At 37.0% G+C, this 21,427-nt stretch overlaps 1 protein-coding gene across 3 annotated transcripts in view; it reads left to right on the top strand.

Moving 5' to 3' along the window:
• Nucleotides 1–21,427, top strand: part of PDE4D (phosphodiesterase 4D) — a 1,272,577-nt gene that overhangs the window by 413,260 nt on the left and 837,890 nt on the right. The gene's annotated exons all lie outside the window — the stretch shown is intronic.

Raw genomic sequence — 21,427 nt, 5'->3', positions numbered from 1 at the left:
ATTTCCCCATTTTATATTTTGGATGGTGATTACTTTCTGTGGTGTTTTGAGAGTTCGTGGCTCATTGCTTGATTTGAGTGCAAGGAAAATGGCATTTCTAGAGTCAAAAGAAAGAAGGGTGATTTTTCTCAGGTAACATCGCTATTGCTGTAGGAGGAGACATTTTGGTCAAAATGTTTTACAAGGAGGAGTTGAAAAACTATTAGTGAACGATAATAAGCATCTGAGAAAGGGGACTTGAACTTGTAAAATTAATTTTGGTGATATGAAATTTAATAGATAAATTCTTAACAAATAAGAAGTAATGGACAAATTACTATGTAGACTTACATATCTGGAAATAATAGGCAATGTTCATGGATGCAAAACAAATTTGGAATCAAGAATAGATTCTACTGTAATTAGAATCAAAGGAAATATGCAGTTAGATCCATGAACCTAGGAATTTGGCCTTTGACACTTTGAGGTATTGCTTACTGTTTCAATTTCCAGCATGAGTGGTTTTATTTAGCATTAGTGCATACAGAAGAATCACGCACAGTCGTGTCTTCTTAATTAACCATTGCATTTCCTACTTTGCAGAGTATCTGCGTTTTAATTCTATTTGTCCTGTTTACCAATGCAGTCTTTACTCTTTAATAGCAATGTCACCAGGTAAAAAAAAAATTGTGAAAGAAAGTGAGGAGAATGGGTACATCTGCTATTCTTTTGGCCAGCTGCATTTTTAAGAAGCTTTGATAGAAAAGAGAGAGGAGGAAAGCCAGTGGTCCATATCTAAACAGACTTAAGCATTTGCTATGAGTATAAGAACAAAGTAATTTATTATGCTTTAAATTTATCCTCTGCTGAATTCACAGTGTGTCTAGAGAAGGTACCTTTGGATTTCCCTAAAAGTTTTTAGGAAAGTTGTTATCGGAAAATATTTGGCCAGTAACTGTCCTCTGAGATGTTGAATTTAGCTGTTTGAATTGTTACAGAGCAGTTCACAAGAACTATGTTATTAAAAGGTATGAGGAAATTATAACTATGTAAATAAAAGACGACAAATTCTTACTTTGAAGCAATAGAAAGAGGAAAAACATTTTTTTTTTTTTTTGATAAACCATGAATTTAAAGAACATGTACCTATTGATCAGACACACTAAAGCAGGTGGGAATTTTTTATGGCACTTGACCTGAACATTCTTTGAAATATACTGTCTCGAAAACCCTGTTTCTCCCTTCTTTGGGATCAATACTACTATCGTTCTGTTAGAGGGCAGGAATCACAGATACCAGGTGTGTCAGGATCACCAAGACCACTCCTACGCTCAATGATTTGCTAGGAGAACTCCCAGGACTCAGCAAGTAATCGTATTTATGGCTGGGATTTATTATAACAAAAGCATACAAAGCAAAACCAGGAAAGAGAAAGGCGCATGGGGAAAAATCTTGAGGAAATCAGACACAGGCTTCTAAAGTTTGTGTCTCCCAGTGGGGTCAGAAAGGATGCACTTAGTTCTTCCAGTAATGAGTTGTGACGACACATGTGAAGTCTATTCTACATGGAAGCCTTCTGCCAAGGAAGCCTATTCAAGACTCACTGTTTTTATGAGGTATCTATTATAATAGTCAGACTCATAGAAACAGAGAGTAGAATGGTGGTTACCAGGGGCTGAGGGTAAGGGAAACGGGGATTTGCTATTCAACGGGTATATAGTTTCAATTATGCAAGATGAGTAAGTTCTAGAGATGGGTTGTACAGCATTGTGCCTACAGTTAGCAATACTGTTCTGTGCACTTCACAATTCGTCTAGAGAGTAGATCTCACATTAAATATTCTTGACACAATGAAATACAATAAAAAACAACAACAACAACAACAAAACAACGGAAAGATGGATTCAGTGCCCAGAATAGTTTTGGTGGCTGTTTGCTTAGGTACCCTCTGCCGAGCAGGGACCTAAATTCCAGATTCCCAGAAGGAAAGAAGTTGTTCAGCCTAACCCATATTTCTTGCACAAACAGTTTAGGCACAGTGAGCCACTGACCTTTTAGAAAATGGTGGCAACTCTCCTGAAGTCCAAGTTCCCAGATGCCAGCTAAGGGCCAGCCTTTCAAGTAGGTTTTTCTAAAGGTAATAGTCTCAGGCCTTAAGTTCACTCTTGTGCACAGCAGATTTATCTTAGAATCATTATCTCGCTTTCTCTACATTTGAAGAAGAAGAAATTATAATTATAATCAACATAAAAATATATACTAATTTAAGCCTATGATGTATTCAATAACTTTGATATCTTAAAAAAATGTGGCGGCTAACCATGATTTCTCATTCTAAGCTGTTTTTATATCATGACTTGAAAAGAAAATTCTGTACTATATTTAATATATCTCTACATAGTTGGGCAACATGTGTAATTATAAAGCTCACATAAAAATAATATTTTTAAATTAAATTTAAATGTATTGCTAAAAGAAAATAAATAGTATCCAAGTGCCAAAGAACTTAGAGGTTGAGAATTGTCTGTATGATTGTATTTCTGTTGGCTCAAAGTTTGTTTACTTCTTAATCAAAAATCTAAGAATCAAGGGTCAGCATAATTATGTTTACCATTTACAAATTCATTTAATGTTTTGGAGGAAAGAGTTTGTGTTTTAGAGAGATGAAAAAGAGTCACTTGTCTATACTAGAATGCAGCCAGGAGAACTAGAAGGCAACATGAAACAAAGACTAAGGATGTATTAAAAGGACTGTCATTATTTTAGGAAGCAAAAATTATTTGGGAATTGAGTATTTGAGAAACAGAAAATTAAGGAGTATAATTTGCTGGACTGTCTAAGCTTTGGAAAGGATGTAAAGGTAAACTTAGAGGTTACATTCTGTAGCCATTTCAGATTGTAACTGAGAACCCCAGATTCCTTCACAGCTATCAGAAAGAGCAAGTGGGAAATGTAAACTGTTTTTCCTCAGGTTGTCTACAGCCCAGCTCCCCATTATTAAAGTTCAGTATACCTATAGGACCCATTGTCAACATACGTGGAGACTGAATGTTTATTGTCTCAATTTGAGTATTGCCTCTTACTAGCTATACGACCTTGGGAAAGTTCCTTGACCACTCAGACTTTCTAATTTCCCCAGGGCAAAAATAGGAATAATGCGATTATAACGGATTTGTTAGGAAGATAAAATGCTTTGTCGTGTTTTGGGTGTATCTTACCGGTAGGTACTTAACATATGACAACCGCAACTACTGCTATGCTACACTTATTAGGGAAAATATTGCAACAAATCATGTTTTTTGTTGGTTTTTCTTTGAACTTATTAGTTGGAAATCATTTTCAAAGATCCTCTACTAATAACTCTTGAGTGTAGAGATGTATATTCTGGCAGATTTAGGAATGACCAGAGTTTTGTTCCTGGTTCAGAAAGCTAAGATTATTACGGATTTGTCATATTTGTGTTAAGAAGTTTCTATCTCTCTTTGGCATCTGTTCACAAACATGCCCTGCTTTGTAGTGCTGTTCAATTATGTTTGGAATGAAAATGGAGGTCTTCTTTACTCCTTACTTCTTCTTGCTTCACTTCTGTAACAACCTTTCTTGACTTCCATCTAGTTCCCTGGTCAGAACCCTCAGGAGGCATTAGGAGCTCCTTTTTGTCCCAACTCTGAACCTGGCTTACTTTCTCTGGGTGGTCCATGTACCCCCAGAGGAGGGTTGAGCATCCACACATGTGGAAATCACTCACTGCACACATGTAGGAAGTTGTGGGAGCAGAGGGAGGGTAAAAGGAGGGTAGTACTAACTCTCTGTAGCTGTGTTTCACTGTTGCATCAGCTATTAAAATGACAGCCAAGGAGCAAGTCGTCCCCTGGTGACATGATGACACACCTTTGAATGGATGTTTATTCAGGGATCTGTGTGATTGGAGACTATTCCAAACACTTTTTCATCACTAGTGTCCTATTACCAGTCTGAAGAAGTACACTGTGCATTTCTATTACTATGTCGTATATAAAAAAGAAAATGTAAGGAATTTAGAAGAAGAGATGGTCACTCTTGGGAATAAAAGAAAGTAAACTCCTGAACATAGGGGGAAGTATTACTTTAGTCAAATAAGGCGTCATTTTACAAGGATATTCCAGAAATATTTCCTTGAGTTATGTGCCATTCATAGAAGAGCTGGTCTCAGATGCCAGTTAGACATTGGGTTCTCTGATCAACCAGCCACCATCATCTAGGTTTCTTGAGTATATACAGTACATTAGAGTGAACATAAAAAAGGTAATTTTCTACATTTTGTTACAGAGTCAAAATCCAAACAGAAAATAAAAGGCAGAAAAACAGAAGCTTCATTAGAGCAGACATATCTGATCTTTCAAATTTGGTCTTTTTAACTTAAAATATTAACAGTATTCAGATATTTCATGATTGAAATATTTTGGATGTAAGGATTTATGAAGCTAAAGGGTTGTATTTCATGATGTATCCACAAGACTTGCACCTTCATATTCAATATGTGCTCAAGTTTCGAGAAATTTGTGATAAGTTTCTATTGAAAATTATAGGGAAGATCTATAACCCAACTAGGCAAAGCTCTCCAAAAATGAACATGGACATACATAATTGTGATTGTGAAAGATTCCTTCGAAATATAGCATTCTTGAGCTGGATTTGGTTTTTAAAATAATCACTGTGAAGAAATCTGGAAGTAATACATCCAATAATCTTGAAATTACGTACGATGTAAAAGAAAGTGGATTCTTTTGTCTTTTACTTATTTAAATGCAATGTATTGACATAGTGTTTGTTGAAACTTCTCAGTATATCCACAAAACATCACAAAACTTTTGTTTCTGACGCATTTACTCTGATTTCCTTAAATCTAGTTTTTATTTTTTTTTTGTTTTAAAATTTATGACTTTTGAGATTAAAATTAGACTCCAATAGTGATGGAACACTTTATCCTTACTATATAATATCTTAACAAATGACATCTTATTTCTAGAATCACTAGCCCTTCTTGAGTCTAATCTAAAATAAACACATAAATAATGCTGTTTTCCCTCACAAATCATAGAATCTCTGAATATTTTACATGTCATTCCCTAAATTTACAGAAGAATAGGATTATTATTAAACTCCAATTTCTTTTTCAGACTGCTGTAGTGTCTTCATTCTAGTAGTGCTTTCTGGCCCCCTAATTAAAGATGGCCCAGATAGACTGATACTACACCACGATATTTCACTATCTATATGTCAGTAAAGTAATGTTCAAGGGGAGGGTTTACTTTTGTAACCAAAGGTTTCTATCTCACTAGGCACCCATATTCTTAAATATACTAAAGAGAGTGTTAATGGACTCATTTACCACATCTGAGCATCTGGTCCCTGTTTCTAAACCTTTCTCACACCAATTTACTTGTCTGATAGTATAGATTGGTTGGGGATCCCATATTTTCTAAAAATGAGCCTAGTGAAACATTTATTTTTCTTTGAAAAGTGATTGAGAAACAATACTATGGCAGAATGCAGAGCTGAAAAAAGCATTTTAATTATTTCCATCTGGGAATCATAATTTTTCAGCTTCTCGGATATAGCTTTTTATTTCTTATCACACAAAGGATGGTTATTAGACCATCCTTATATGACAAATAATTATTTATCACTGAAGTGTTTAAGAAACATTTGCAATTCTTTAAAAATTATGTTCTTCTATCTTGCAATATTGTATTTATGAAAATAGTAGGTGAAAACACTCTGACTGTATGGTCTTTAATTATTATGTGCTGCATAAATGTATATACTGATTCAAACTTAATATTGAGCAAAGTGTATCACTTTGAAAAATCTGAAACAAGAGAAATGTGTTAAGCTGAAATTCAGGAAAGGATAAAGTTATCAAAACTTTTTTCTCCTACAAACGAGCACTACAAAATGGGAAAGAGATTGCTTTAAAATAAAACTGTATATAGGAAAGGAGCTGTAGGAAAAATATATGCCCTCCTAAATTAAACTCACTTGTGTGTGTGTGTGTGTGTGTGTGTGTGTGTGTGTGTGTGTATGTGTGTGTGTGGTTTTGCTGAAAATCCTGGCTAGTTGGTTAGAATTCTTTCTACAGTTTAGGAATCATTTATCATACCTATTTATCTCATGAGTTGAGAATCTTCTATCCACTTAAAAGGAATTAGATGGAACCAGACATTTTTAGACCTATTCCAAATTTGTGGAATTCAATCAAAATAGTATGCCATGTAGTTAAGGTGTTTTATGTCATTTATTTAAAACATCTGGATTGATTTTATTTGATGGATTAGCATCATTTACACTAAGGTTGGTGACACTGAGCCTGGGAAAGGTGAGATATTTGTCCACATCTCCAAATGGGCTTTATCTCAGGGTGTTCTGACTTTTATTCCAATACAATTCCTAAAGACTTATGATTACTTCTAAATGCCATAACACACACACACACACACACACACACACACACACACACTGTTATATGGAAGCTATGTGTAGAAATTCAAAACTTTAGTATACATAAATAATTTAAAATATATAATTTACAATATACAAATAAGATTTAGAATATAAACTTTAGAATATATAGCTATTATACTTCAAAATTCAGTTTTTGGAGCTTTCCTGTTTTTCAGTCATATATTTTAGAGTGTTCTCCCTCTTTACTCCTTCACTAACTGTTCTGTGCCCCAGTTAACACGTGACGTTGGCTTTCTTATTTCTCCACTATTATTTAATTCAGATTAAGTTTATTTCATAAAACTGTATATCTCCACCCATGTTACAGAATCTAGTTAAATCTTGTAAATTAAAAAAAAATACAATAATCCAACAAACAGTGTCTTGTATTTGCTATATACTGAGTTATGAGCTGAGATGAAAGTTTCCACAAAACCAATATAGTCTCTTCCTTCATAGAGTTTAGACTCTAGTAAGGCACACAAACAAAAAACAGGCAACTACAATCCTGTTTATTAGATATGAAGTGCAAATATGGCTGAGAACACGTGGACTAATGTGGGATATATCACAAGGAAACAAACTAACATAGGCTTATGAGGCATTGACACCTCAGCTGAGATTTAAAAGTTGATACCTAGCGGAGAAAATAGGGAGAAAGTCCAGGGACAAGAGAAAACAGGATGTCTGCATTCCAAACGCATGGGTAGACCAATAGGTCATATTGAAGGTAGAGTTAATAATTATTACCATTAAGTTTTTGTGTAACCAATATGCGAGGTTTGGGAATATTCTCCGGTAGTGTAATCAGCCAAGGTACCAGGACCAAGAAGGTAAACAGTTCAATTGATCCCAAATTGGAAAGTGGGGATACAATGTAAGAAACATAGGGAAAGGGATTTGAGGGTATTTGCAGTATGAAGAAAGAAGTGATGAATTGTGGCAACTAGGTTGTGTATGGAAATGAGTGAATATAAGAAGGTACAGACGTAGAAAGTGTTCAAGGTCTTAGAAGCCTCCGTGATGCCAAAGAGCAGAAACTAGGATAACTGAACAAGCTGGAAATATAGAAGGTTATATTTGGAGGATAGGGTGTTTTAACCTTAAGAGTTAATTGTTAGAAGTCATTTAAGGTGTTTTCCAGATGTAGGGGGGTGCCAGGGAAGAAGGTGACTGCCATGGAAAAGAAGTAGTCGAGGAATTGAGAGATGTGGCCATGAGGTGACTCCTACCCATTAATACTGAAGCCACTCTGGAGAGCAGCAGGACGCAACATGTCAAGGTGCTAACAAGGTGGGCAGCTATCAATAAATGGGGTGTCGTGACCAGGGTGACGGGCAGAAGTCAGTGAAGAAGTAGCGTTGATTGGCGTGGATGTCAAAGGAAAGGTTTTACAAGAGAGTGGAGGAGTAGTGACCAGCCTGGTAATGTGAGAGCCAGGGGAGCCCCAACCCCGCCTCTGGAAGAGGCACAGGGCAATGAGAAGGAGAGCAGCCTCCCCTCCAGTGTACTGCAGGGAAGTGCCCTTCACAGCAGAGAGCCAAGTTTGAAAGAAGGCAGGATGTGGGGTGACTGTTCAGTGCTCAGGCTGAGGATGTATGCAAATCTGCTTACCATGGAACCAGGGTTCCAGAAGGCCTAACTGAAAATGTGGGGTGGGGTGGGGTGAGAGGGGGATTTCGACAGGAGAGAGAAATCATACTGCGATATGGAGATAAGGAACTGAAAGAAACCAGAGAAGAGTAATAATCTGTCTCAGGGGGTACTCTGAGATAAAATTATTATAGCTGAATTCTAAAACATTTTTAACAATTGGTCTAGCTGTTCTCTCAGAGAGAAGGAAGTGGAGCCTAGTTAGTTGGTCTTTTAGAAAGGCCATGGGGGTTGTCCAGGTCCAGTAAGTAGGTCCACAATGATATTCCTTGGTTCCTAATATTTTTATCATCTATTGGAAGCAGCACCAGCTTCTGGTGTTTGGGGAATGTTTCATCTTTCAAGTTACTCAGCTGTGTCCTAGATTTATTGCTGGCTGTGGAATATGGATGAGGATCTGACTTTTTATAATATGCGTTATCTTTTCCATCGGAGTTTCATTTTATTTTGAACTTTTTTTTTGTATTTAACTCTAATTATTTTGCCAATTACAATAACTTAGGTGTTTTGAATTAGCATTTCTGTTTTTCTTTTAAGAATTTGCTTCATTAGAAATGATCATTCCCTTAAACAATACTGCTTTCTTAAATATCCTTAGATAGTATTTCTGGGATTCAGACATTAATCCATTTCATTATACTGCCAATTGTAACTATAAAATCTAGAATTAAATTAAATTCTATGCAGACAAATAGTATTTGTAGAAAACTTTCTTCAGTGAATTGGGCGACTAATGTGACCCTAGTGAAGTAACAGAAAGACATTGCGCATATGGTTTTCCCCTTACCTTATATATAACATATTATTTGCAGACTTTGTGTTACAGCATACTGTCCTTCTGCTAATTTTAATTTAAAACTATTTGATAGAGTTGCATGGTTGAGAGCTTGGACTAAAAATCTTGATATGATGCAATATTTTAATTCTGTTCTGTTCTGTGACTTTATGAAGGTCATTTAAAAAATTATTTTGTTTTACTCCTCACTATTTGAAATATTATTTGTGACTAGAATTAAGCGACAGTGGAGTATGTCATATTTACAAAATACCTTTGCAAAGGATATTAATTATACTCCACAGAGACCCAAACAGAGAGGACTTCATTTGTTTTAAGAAAAAATGTAAAGATTAATGGATCTTCAAAGCATTACTACAAAAAATAAAGACCAGAATCCATATCTTCTTATTCTGATTTATAACATCTGATATGTTTTGTTCAATATCCACTGAAAAAACTGAGATGAGGGCCAATGATTTTAGGTTTATCGACTGTTTCTATGAAACTGCCCTGTAAGTGAAAGACGTCGTCTTCAGTTGGTAAACAGCGAATGAATGATAATGAAAACTTACATTCATGGACCATTATCTAGTCATTAAGATGATCATTATAATAACTGTATGATAAAACAGAAGTACTTGGGAAGGAAAGCAAAATATATGCATATATCCATGTTCAAGTTACAGCACTGTAAAATATATGCCTACATGTGGTTAAGAACTGGAAAGAAATATGTAAATAACTATATATTTTCTGAATAACAGGATTGTGGTTATTTTTTCCCTCTCATCTTGATTTCTATTAATGAGAATATGTATCCAAATATCTACTGAGTGTTTAGTATATGACAAACACCGTTTTAGGAGCTAAGAGCATATTTATGAATAGATAAAAATAAATTTCATGGTATATTGTTTCTCCCATATAATTCAATAGAAAGTTTGGCAAATATGAGGGAGGGGGAGATACTTGAACCGTTCAGAGTTCTCCTAATCATTTTGGGTAACCATGACTCTGTTCATAGCAGACCCCCAAAAGATAACCAGCAGAACCTGTTGACCAAGCAAAACTAAGTATTAGTTTCACTGAAATAAAGGAACCTACCTCTTTTAAACTTAGAAACATTGCAGAAGGAGGAAGTAAAGAAAAGATATTGGTAAGGTTTCAGAGCCTGGTCTCACAAGGTGAAACATGGTTGGGATTGAGCAGAATTTAAGGACCTAGTAGATTTGGGTTAATGGCGCCTTGAAGTGAAATGAGGGTCTTAAAGTGAGCCTTGGTGAACAAACTGCTAGTCTTGATAAATGAGCTGTGTTTAGTTGGTTTACAAGGTTACATTCCAAGAACAAGCTTGGAGCCAGCACCTAAGTCATTTTTGCCTGGTCCCCAGATTTCTTTAGCACTAAAGCAAGTACTTAAACTTTGATCCAAAATTGTTTAGGACTGAGACAGGAAAGTATTTTGGTTTCAGTTCTGACCTCCTTCTTTGTGAGTGAGCCTAGGTGCTACGGTCTGAATGTTTGTGTCCCCAGGAAATTCGTATGTTGAAATCCTGCCACCAGGGGAATGGTATTGGAACAGGGACCTTTGGGAGGTGGTTAGGTCATGAGAGTGGAGCTCACATGAATGGGGTTAGTGCCCTTATGATAGAGGCCCCAGAGAGCAACCTCACCCCTTCCACTATGTGAGGAGATAGCCAGAAGGTCATCCGTGAACCAGGAAGCAGGTCTTTACCAGATATTGAATATGCTGGTGCCTTGATCTTGGACTTCCTGGATTCCAGAACTGTGAGAAATAAATTTCTATTGTTAATAAGCTCCCCTCCCCCACTTATTGTGCTCTGTTATAGCAGCCTGAATGGACTAAGACACTAGGTTTGATACTCATTTAGCCAGACATTGCAACAAAACAGGTACTGTGTATCTCCTCTCTCTCTCTCTCTCTCTCTCTCTCTCTCTCTCTCTCTCTCTCTCTCCCTCTCTCTCTCTCTCTCTTTCTCTCTCTCTCTCTCTTTCTCCTTGAACTTCTATTATTGTCACTTTGTTGCTTGGGGATGTACCCCTAGGGATGGTCAGAGGGATGAGAACTCAAGGAAGGTAAGGTGTAGAAAATTGTTTTGGCTGGTCAGTATCCAACACTCCACTGTTTTGGAAGAATCTCAGGGTAGGTGGGACAGAAGTCCCAGCCTTCCACCAGGGAAGCCACAGGGGACAGATATTCCCTCTGCATACCTTTCTGGCAGTTAGACCTCAGTGTGGTCAGTCTGATGCATTCAGCAAGAACTTTGAATCTTGAGGGCATGGCTCAAACTCACCATCACATGTGCCACCATTGAGTGGAAAAGTAAGTGGCATGAATGATGGTTGTGGCTGCTGACAGTGTGTCCAGGGATGCTATTTGCCCCGGTAGTGAGTAGCAGGGTCCTAAGCAGACTGATCCTGTGGTTTCTTTCTGGCTGCTCATGCCTCCAATAGATCCTGCTGAAGTCTGGTTCTTCGAGCTCCCTGTCCATTCTATCTTCTACCTATATTCTTTTGGCCAATTCCTTTTCTTGCTTAAGTTCATCAATATTGATTTATGTTGTTTGTACAAGTATACAGCCTTTAATAAATTTGTTATGAGGCCTTACCACTCTAGAAACCTAAGTAGAGGAAGGGCTCTGACTTTTCCTGAACTTTAATTGTAAAATCAGTAGTAAAAGTTAGTAGAGAGGAATCAAAGGGAAAAATTGAATTTTCATTTCAGTGCATTCTTTTTGCATAAAAGAGTAATGAAAAGGAGAGGTGGAGAGAGGAGTCTCTTGAGATGTCCCAGGCAAAGTCTGTGAAATTCTCAGTAGGAGACAAGGACATGGCTTCGTTGTAATTACTCCCCTTTGATTATTCAAGCTGGTGGACTTAAAATGGACTCCTAATGAGAGTGGTTTGCACTGCAATTAATTAAGTGCATTTTAATTACAAATTGCATGTCTTTTTTCTCTGGAGAATATTGAATATTCTTCCCCTGTATTACTTTATTTTAATTCTCTCTCTCTGTCTCTCTCTCTGTTGCTCTCTCTCTCCCTGTCTCTCTCTCCTCTCCTCTCCTCTCCTCTCCTCTCCTCTCCTCTCCTCTCCTCTCCTCTCCTCTCCTCTCCTCTCCTCTCCTCTCCTCTCCTCTCCTCTCCTCTCCTCTCTTCTTCTCGCTCTCACTCTCGCTCTCGCTCTCGCTCTCTCACTTAAAAGAAGTATTCCCTGAAGAATAATTAACTCTGGTTGTTGTTAGTCCACTGAGAAAGGCTTCCCTTTGAGTATGGAAACATATGCCTAAATAATTCTTCCTTACATCTAGTGCTAAATTTATCAGAGTTGTTCCTGATACAAAATTTTAAACACAATTGTGAGAAAAAAGATGGTAAACTGCGTTAAACTTTTGTTGTAAGCATCCTCCTCCTTTAGAATTCACTTATTTTTGTCATACTGTGTGTGTGTGTTTGTGCGCGTATACACACATGTGTGTACATGTGTGCAATCTACTTCAGAACAAGTATTTCAGAAACAGATAATTTCCAAGGTCTTACCATCAGTCTGTAGGGTCAACTGACAGACAGGACACAGACATGTTGCCTCAGCATTCTCAGAAACCCCCGAGTGTACTCCTTTCCCTCTTAGGGCCCTCTTTCTACCTTAATACACTATCTTAATTATATTCACAGCTTTTTAACCTCAATTATAATTCTATGCTTCAGAATTTGTTTTCTTCTCCCACCTTCCCTCCTAAAAAAATATATATTCTCGAGGGTGTCTGTTCTAGTCAAATAGAAAGATTCTAATAAGGCCGTTCTTCATGAGACGGGAATCATTTCAATTAAGTTAATGACTCGTTTCAATGTTAATGGTGGAGTTGTGAGAAGAAATGGATGGATATTTGAATTTTCCAAACTCTTCAGAATATTGATCATATATCCAGTACTATTTCTTATAGCTGGGAAAAAAATGGTTTGCTTAACAAAAAATGCAACTGGAATAATTTAGAGATTCTATTACTTTTAGAGAAATGACTTTTTACAATACCTTATTAGAGTCTGTTAATTGATGAAAAAACAAAATCTGATGATTTTGCAAAAAATAAAATTGGCATCAGTTAAAATATCTGTACCATTTCTCTTATTTAAAGGAAATTCTTATCCTGGGAAATGACTGACTACTTTCATTAGCCTCACATCACAACAACAAAATAAAGTTGTTTTTAGATGGCTTCTAATTTGCATCGAAATGATCCCTGTGGCAGTATTTTGTAAAAACAAGAAAACAAAAGATTTCTTGAGTAACATAGGCCTATACACCTGAGAGAGAAATATATCATCTACACAATTAAAATATATGGGTTTTAGTAAACACCTCTGAAAAAGAATTATAAGTATCTGCATTTTTTTTTCCTCCTGGAGTTATATTTCTACTAATGCTCCAGAAGAAAAATTCTAATATACTTTCTTTGGAGGGCTTATGGGGCAGTGGTTCTATGTGAAACATATTGGGAGTAAAAATTATTTTATGTGCTCAAGTAGAAAGACTTTGTTTTACTGTTCTTTATCTTTACTGTTGGCTCTAATTGTCTCTCTAAAATAATTTTATTTTGTAAACTGGTGATGGGAGATACAGTGGAGAGGTGGGGGTAATGAGTGAGGTCCTCACTTATGAAGGACCAACGAGCCTGTGAGGCAATGGACGGGGCTTAATATGCCTACCTGGACAGGGAAGAGCTGTAGTTTTGTTGTTTGTTTTATTTTATTTTGTTTTGTTATCATGTTCTTCTGCCCAGAAGATGAGTTAAAATCCAGAAAAACATCTTAGACTACAGGTTGGCACACTACAGTCTGCAGGCCAGCTTCTGCCTGCCTCTTGTTTTGTAAATAAAATTTGCTTGGAGCACACACTAACACTGCAGAGGGGCGTGGTTGAGATGGAGACCGTTCGACCCTCTGGGCCTAAAATGTTCACTGTCTGACTCTTTAGAGAAAATGTTTGCTGACCACTGACTTAGACTTTAAGCAGTTACTGATTAGACAACTTATTGGGAAATGTAGGCGTTTCAAGTATTAAGAGACCATAATCATGTTTCCTGTGGCCGGGAGGAAGCCAAGGAGACATGAAACTCTTACAGGCCTCATGCACCGTCCTTCATTCACCAGAGTGACTGAGTGCTGTTTCTGAGGCAGGCGTGATGCCAGACACTCAGTCAAGAGCATGAAGAGGCATAGTTCCTGCTCTCATGGAGGTGGACATGGGGACAAAATAGTTTACAGTGCAGACAACTATCACTGCTCTTATGGATTTTACATGTTAGTGGGTGAGAAAAAGCAGGGAAATAGGTATGATATATCTGGAAGGTTGGAATTTTAAGTAGAGTGACCAGGGGGATAGCTCAGTGAGAGTGGGATTTGGAGTAAAGGTTTGGGGGACTGGAGGGAGCGAGTCACAGTCTTGGAGTTTCTCCATAGAGGGTAGTAGAGGGATGGGGCATAACTGAAGGACAGTGTGGAGTCAGGTTTGTGTTTTTCTTAAGTTGGAGTATTAATTGTCTTAGTCCATTTGGACTGCTGTAACGAAATGCCACAGACTAGGGGGCTCATAAATAACACAAATTAAGTTCTCTCAGTTCTGGAAGCTGCGAAGTCCAAGATCAAGGTACTAGCATAGTTGAGTTCTGGGGAGGGCCCTCGTCCTGGTTCACAGCAGCCAGCACCTTGTGCCCCTGTCCTCATGTGGCAGAAGAGCTCTCTGGGGCCTCTTTCGTAAGAACAGTCATCCCATTCATGAGGACTCCACCGTCATGACCTAATCATTACCTCCAAAGTCTCCACCTCCTAATATCTTCCTCTTGGTGGGTAAGATTTGAACATATGAATTGGAGGAGGGGGGACACAAACATTCAGACCATAGCAGGAATGACATAGTAGAGAGAAATTGACGGTGCAGGAAATTACTCGGACGATGTTTTTGAGTAGATAGGAGGGGATGGATCTAGTGTGTAAGAGAAGGACTGGCCTTACCTCAGAACAAGGACACTTTCTCCATAGTAATATAAGAGAAAGCAGAAGACTATATGGTACAGATGCAGGCTAGTGGGTAGGTGTGGTCGTTGAAACGTGTAGAAGTTCTTTTTTAAGTGCTTTAATTTTTCTTAGCATGTGCAGAGGCCCTGAAGCAAAACAGAGCTTTTTCCTTGGTATAACCAAGGAGTTAAAATAAGGGAAGTGTAACTGGACTATACAGTGAGCAGTAGCATGGAGCAAGATGACGCTGAAGAGGTAGGCAGGATGCAGAGGTAAGCCAGACTAAGGATATGAGCAGTGGGAAACCGATGAAAAATGAGGTGAAATCAGATTTGCCTTTTCAAAAGATCACTGTTAGAGATTAGATACAGATACTGTTGGAGATTAGATAGGAGATTGGGCCAAGAGTATCCATGGTGAGACAAGTCAGAAAACTATTGCAGTAATTCATTGCTGAGTAATGGCAGCAAAGTTTGGAGTAGAGGAAGTGGGTAGGAGAGAAATGTGTAGCTTATGAGAAATATTTAGAGGCAGTATAGACTTACCTCTCTTATATTTGGGTGTAGAAGAGATGGCAAAGAGTGAAAGAGACGGGAGAGTGGGATTGGATATGGACACTTGGGAGAGAGAATTGAGATCTTGTTTAAGACACTGAGTGACGAGGCTGTGCATTGCCAAAGAAGAGAGCCGAACTACACAACTGGCTAGTAGTGAAGAAGCAGATCAACAAAATTATCTGATGTGGAGGGAGGCTATACTCGTCGTTCCATTAGTCTGGCTGGACCTAAGTGCAGATTACTTCTGATTTCAAAAAACAAAAAAGAAAGAAATCCTGAAACTATATTGATTAATTTTACTTTTAAGAAAAAATGTTGACCTTTTCATTTTCATAATGAGACCAATGTAGAGGTCAAAATCTTAAAGCAAGAGTTATCCAGAACTTAACGGGCAGATTGTTGATTACCTTGATGTCAATGGCTACTTCTAGTTGTCATGTCCTAGGACTATCTCATATATCTTTCCTCTTTTGAAGTTTCTGTCATGGAACCAATGCATTTTAATTTCTGCATCTCTCCTAAATATGTGTAGAACACAGATTCTGTGAGTAAACCTCTGTACATCTTGCAGATGCAAGTAGCCTGCAGTATATGTCCATCCTGCACATTTCTAGATATTTCGGCTCATAAGAAATTATAGCCTTGCAGACCCTGTCAAAGCAGTTCTGTTAGATGGAGATAAGAAATGATTATGGAAATAAAAGAATGAGAGCTGGTCTCAGGAGTCCAGTCTTATTCATTAGTCTAGGAGGTTAGTCTAGGACGTTAGAGGTCTTTTCAAGCTAAAAAATCAATGCATGAAACAGGTTACTCCACTCTGAATAGGACCATATTTCTCACCTGAGCAATAGGAAAAAGACATCACATTTTCAATAAAAGTCCACATCAACTAAGAGGAAACATCCATCTAACAATGGAGTATACTACTAATAGAAAGATTAGCATGTAAAGCCAAATAAGAAATTTTAAGGAATCAGATTTCACAATAGAAGTTGCTGTGCTTGGGGAAGACTTATCTTTCTGATTCTAAGGTTAAATTAGGATAAGGAGTCTTTGCTTTGGAAACCAGCCTGCTTCTGCATTCTGTTATTTTCCTGCTTTTGGCATGGCTTGACGCCACTGTGTTCTAGTAAAAATTCCTTTTGATAGACTGCTAGGAGAGCAAAGCAGAGAGCGTGAGTGGAATGTGTGTGGGTGAGTACATAGGGTTATGAGTGGACCAGTGTGAGCAGGTGTGGTTGTTCAGTCATGTTTCAAAGCTTGAGAATAATCTAGGTTAACATCTTTAAGTCTGTGAGATGAAGTTTTGGAAGATTTAGTCAGAATGCTATTGAAAAAAGAGGAAAATTAAGTCTGATTCCCACCCCTGTAAGATTTTTTGGCTAAGACAGAGAATGATAGCATAACCTTTGGGTCCAGAATGGAATGGAGATAGAGCTTCAATTGACCATATGTTTAAAATAAAGGAGATTGTAGAGGTGACATGTTGTGTAACCTGAGCCTAGCCTCTCTCCCCGGTTCTTAAGTGATTTTTTTTCCTTCTCATTAAGAAAAATAACTTTAATTCTGTTCCTTTCTATAAAAGAAACCTCAACCTCTTTGGATCTCCAGGGGCTGGTTATGTGGATGCTCTCCTTTCCTCTTCTTTCGAGTTTCCTTTATAGAGCAGATGCATATTTCAGGAGAGAGAGCAGCTGATGCTTTGGCCTGAAGCTGATTCAGTAATGGTGCCCTCTTTAAAAGCAAAAATAAAAATTACTAATATACTATAAATCAGGTAAAAGTTAATATTTAAAATGAGAAAAGAAACCACTACCAATTTAAGTTGGCATATATCCCAAATATCATAAAATATTAAAAATCATAATATCAGCTGCCCAACATAATTCTATAATATCTTTTTTCTCTGTCCTTTTGGTTGCATATTCTTTAACTGTCTTTTTAAATGACACTGATATTATAACATTTTCTATGGAAAGATTAGAAAGATAATTGAGACTTTCCTAGGATGGTTGATTTTTAAAATTTGTTAATGGGTAAGAAAAGTTAGGTAATGACTTAAATTGTCAAAGTTGCCATATTTGGAGAAATCTTTAGTATGTTTCTTTCATTTATGAGCTGTAAGATTTCAATGCATTGTGTGTGTGTGTGAGTGAGTGTGTATATGTGTGTGTGTGAGTGTGTGTGTGTGTGTGTGTGTGTGTTGATTAACGCTTGGTTTAACTTGCTTAACAGTTTGTCATTGAGGCCTTCACATTAGTGTCAGAAAATGAGTTTCAGATCATCTTTATCAATGTCAGCATTTTATGTCAAATATATGAAAAACTTTAAAATATTTTAATGTGTTAACTTGATTTAGTCTTCTTCATTAATTCAATTGTCAAGCAACCCAAGAGCCAATTCATCATTTCTATTTGAAATTTATCTCTTCCTCTTAATAAATGACCACTTTTGAGATGTTCTGAAAAAATTTTTATGATTTGCTGCTTTATATCTGAATAATCTCTCGGTCCTTTTTGCATTTTTCTAATTGCATTGGAAATTATCTTTTATTGCTTTCTTCCTTTGTTCTTTACTTAAAAAAGTTAAATGATTAAAACAAAATATCTTTCATATATGTGCAAATCAGGAGTCAGTGATTTCTTACCCGTCTTATTGACACATTCAAAACATCTTTCCAAATTCACTTCTTGATATTGTAAGAATTTTTATTTTACTTTCACAAAGTTTACAAAAGCATAAGATTAAATAAAGACATTGCCAGGACCCCACCCCAGAACCTTGGGAGTTGCTTATGCAAGCACAGAGCCCAGCACTTTAAGCTTCCTTACTTTTACCATAAACCCACCTCTGTTCCTCCTCTTTCTCCCCAACACCTCCCACACACACACACTCCTATACACCCCTGCTGTTTCTTCGTTTTTTGTTTTTTTCTTCACTATGTGTGGGTGGGTGCTATAGTGTTATTGAAAGATTTTATAACACATAAATCTAAAATGAAGCCTTTGCTATGGTTGCAGCAAGCTGAGGCCACATTAAGTCTCAGGTGGTGGACTGACGGACTGGAGTCAGGGAGCTGGAGGCTTTTCCAGGAAGGGGAAGAGGGCAGGGCTTGTCTCCAAGTGGTGTGGGGCCAAAGACGTGCTATCTGCCGATGGCTGTTGATTAATTTAACCAAAGGGCACAATGGTTGCTTGGGCTCACCCAGAACTCATTTTCTTCCATTTTAAGTGAAAGTCCTACTGATGTTGTGAACTCCTGCTTTATTATTCAGTGTTTCCTGCCCTTTTGCAGACCTGGACCCTCATCTAGATTTCAAAGCCTTTTGCACCATTGTCGAACTCAGAATTGAGTCAGTTGCTTTCAAACCCCATCAACCTTTGCCTATGGGGTCTAAAGGTACAGGAGTCTTAGAGATGAGCTCTTATTCTTTCTTCCAGAAAGGGTATCAGATGACTTTGTCAGTAAGAAAATGACTGCAACACAGGAACTTAAAAGAGGGAGCAGAATACAAGGCCATTCAATTATTCCTTTTAATGAGTAACAGCAAAGAGACCACATTGATCTTATTTGGTGGTAAATCTTCCCTTAGAGAAGGGAGATCTGAATGAAAGGACCTTGGGGCAGATGGGAAAGATGGTCGTAAAGGAAGGAGGTGGCTCTGTGTAATGGGGGACCGTCTTCTACAGGAGAATGTGAAGGATGGCTGCAGTAGAAAGAGGAATTATGTGAGCAATAGCTCAGTCTGCTACAGAGAGGCAATCCTCAGAGCTGGCTCTTGTCTTGGATAAAATGCCTGGGACAGAATATTAAACAGGAAAATCCCCTCAGCTATATTGTGTGGAATCCTCAGGCTTGGATTTATTGCTGAGTAATCCCTGCAGTGTCCTGAAAGCCTGAAGCCTGAGCATATTTAGGCCAATTTCTGTGATATCCCCAGGGATTCCCTCCCTATTCTGAGCAAAGGAATGGACTTGGATGGAGCAGCAAGTTGGCAGGCAACCACTCAATAGAAGAGCTGATTTGCTACTCGAGTTGCACATACAATTGAATTGCCAAGCAGACATTGCCTGGAGAAAATACCTGCTAAAATTGAAATAATCACTAGTTCGATGGATTGTACACTTAGCAATGTCAGCTATTATGCATAGTGTTTTAATTTTTTAAAAATGTTATGTGCACATGATAAAAAATTCAAACAAGAAGAAGAGTGTCTTTTTCTTACCCAGATTCTCAATGTCTCAGTCCCTCCCCTGAGGGACCACCATAGAGTCTATATATATACTGGCAAATATAAGTACTTTCAATTATCAAATACTTACATTGATGCTTTTAGAGTAGACAAATAAAAGCCATTTTAATTGTAATAATTGCAATCACTTCAATATATATTTTTAAATTCCTGTATGTTTGTTTTGTTTTAAATTTCAGCAATTTAAAACTTACAGTGGTCGAGGGAAAACATTTAAGTATTTCTGTTGGAATTTTAAGAATTAGTTACTTTTTCATTTTTTTAAAACTTATTTATATAAGGTTTGTTCACTGTAGAAAATTTGGAAAATATAGAAAAGTATAAAGAAGAAAACTTAAAATAACAACAAAGTGCTATTAATATGTCGTATTCATTTATATATTCATATTTATATATTTTTATTTGTATGCATATTTTTAAAAAATTGAGATAATATTGTAACTGCTTTTATGTCACATTGTTTTTCACTTACTCTTTTCTCCACCTTTATTGAGGTATAATTTACAAGTAAAATTGTATATTTAAAGTATACAAGGTAATGATTTGGTGTGTATATATATATATACTGTGAAATGATTTCCATAATCAAGTTAATTAAAATAGCTATCACCACCCCACATACTTTTTTTGTGTGTGAAACAATGCTTAAGATCTACTCTCTTAGAGAATTTGAAGTATACAATACGGTATTACTAACTATAGTCACCATGCTGTATATTAGATCCTCTGAACTTATTCCTCTTATAACTAAGATTTTACCCTCTTACCAATCTTGCCCCATTTTCCCCACCGCCAAACCTTGGCACCCACAATTCTATTCTGTTTCTATGAGTTTGGCTTTTTTTTTTTTTTTTAATTTTAGATTCTACATATAAGTATTGCGCATCCCAATTGAATTGCCAAGCAGACGTTGCCTGGGGAAAATACCTAGTTATATAGTATTCGTCTTTCTCTGTGTATCTTATTTTACTTAGCATAATGCCCTTCAGGGTAATCCATGTTGTTAAATGACAGGGTTTCCTTTTTTTAAGGCTGAATATTATTCCATATATGTGTATGTTACATTTCCTTTATCTATCTATCTATTGATGGACACTTACGTTATTTCCATATCTTGGCTATTATGAATAATGCTGCTGTGAATATAGGAGTACAGATATCTCTTCAAGATAATGGTTTCATTTCCTTTTGATATATACCCAGAAGTAGGATTGCTGGATTATATGGTAGTTCTAGGTTTAAGTTTTTGAGGAAATTTCATACCATTTTCTAAGTGTCTGTCCCAGTTTATCTTCCCACCAACAGTGTACAAGTGTACTCTTTTCTCCACATCTACACCAGCATTTATCTCTTGTCTTTTTGATAATGGCCATTCTAACAGATGTGAGGTGATATCTCATTGTGGTTTTGATTTGCGTTTCCCTGATAATTTAGTGATATTTAGCACGTTTTCATGTACATGTTGGACAGTTGTATGTCTTCTTGAGAAAAATATCTATTTAGGTTCTTTGCCCATTTTTAATTAGGTTGTTTGGGTTTTTTGTTTGTTTTGTTTTGTGTTGTTTGCTATTGAGTTGTATAAGTTTCTTGTATATTTTGGATTTTAATTCCTTATCAGATATGTGGTTTGCAAATATTTTTTCCCATTCCATAGGTTGCCTTTTCATTTTGCTGATGGTTTCCTTTGCTGT

The sequence above is a fragment of the Rhinolophus sinicus genome, chromosome 3 (genome assembly GCF_057876585.1).
Source record: "Rhinolophus sinicus isolate RSI-liver-muscle chromosome 3, RSI-T2T, whole genome shotgun sequence".
Taxonomy (NCBI): Eukaryota; Metazoa; Chordata; class Mammalia; order Chiroptera; family Rhinolophidae; genus Rhinolophus; species Rhinolophus sinicus.
Note: the sequence above shows the minus strand (reverse complement) of the source record. Positions and strands in the feature narration are given on the sequence as shown.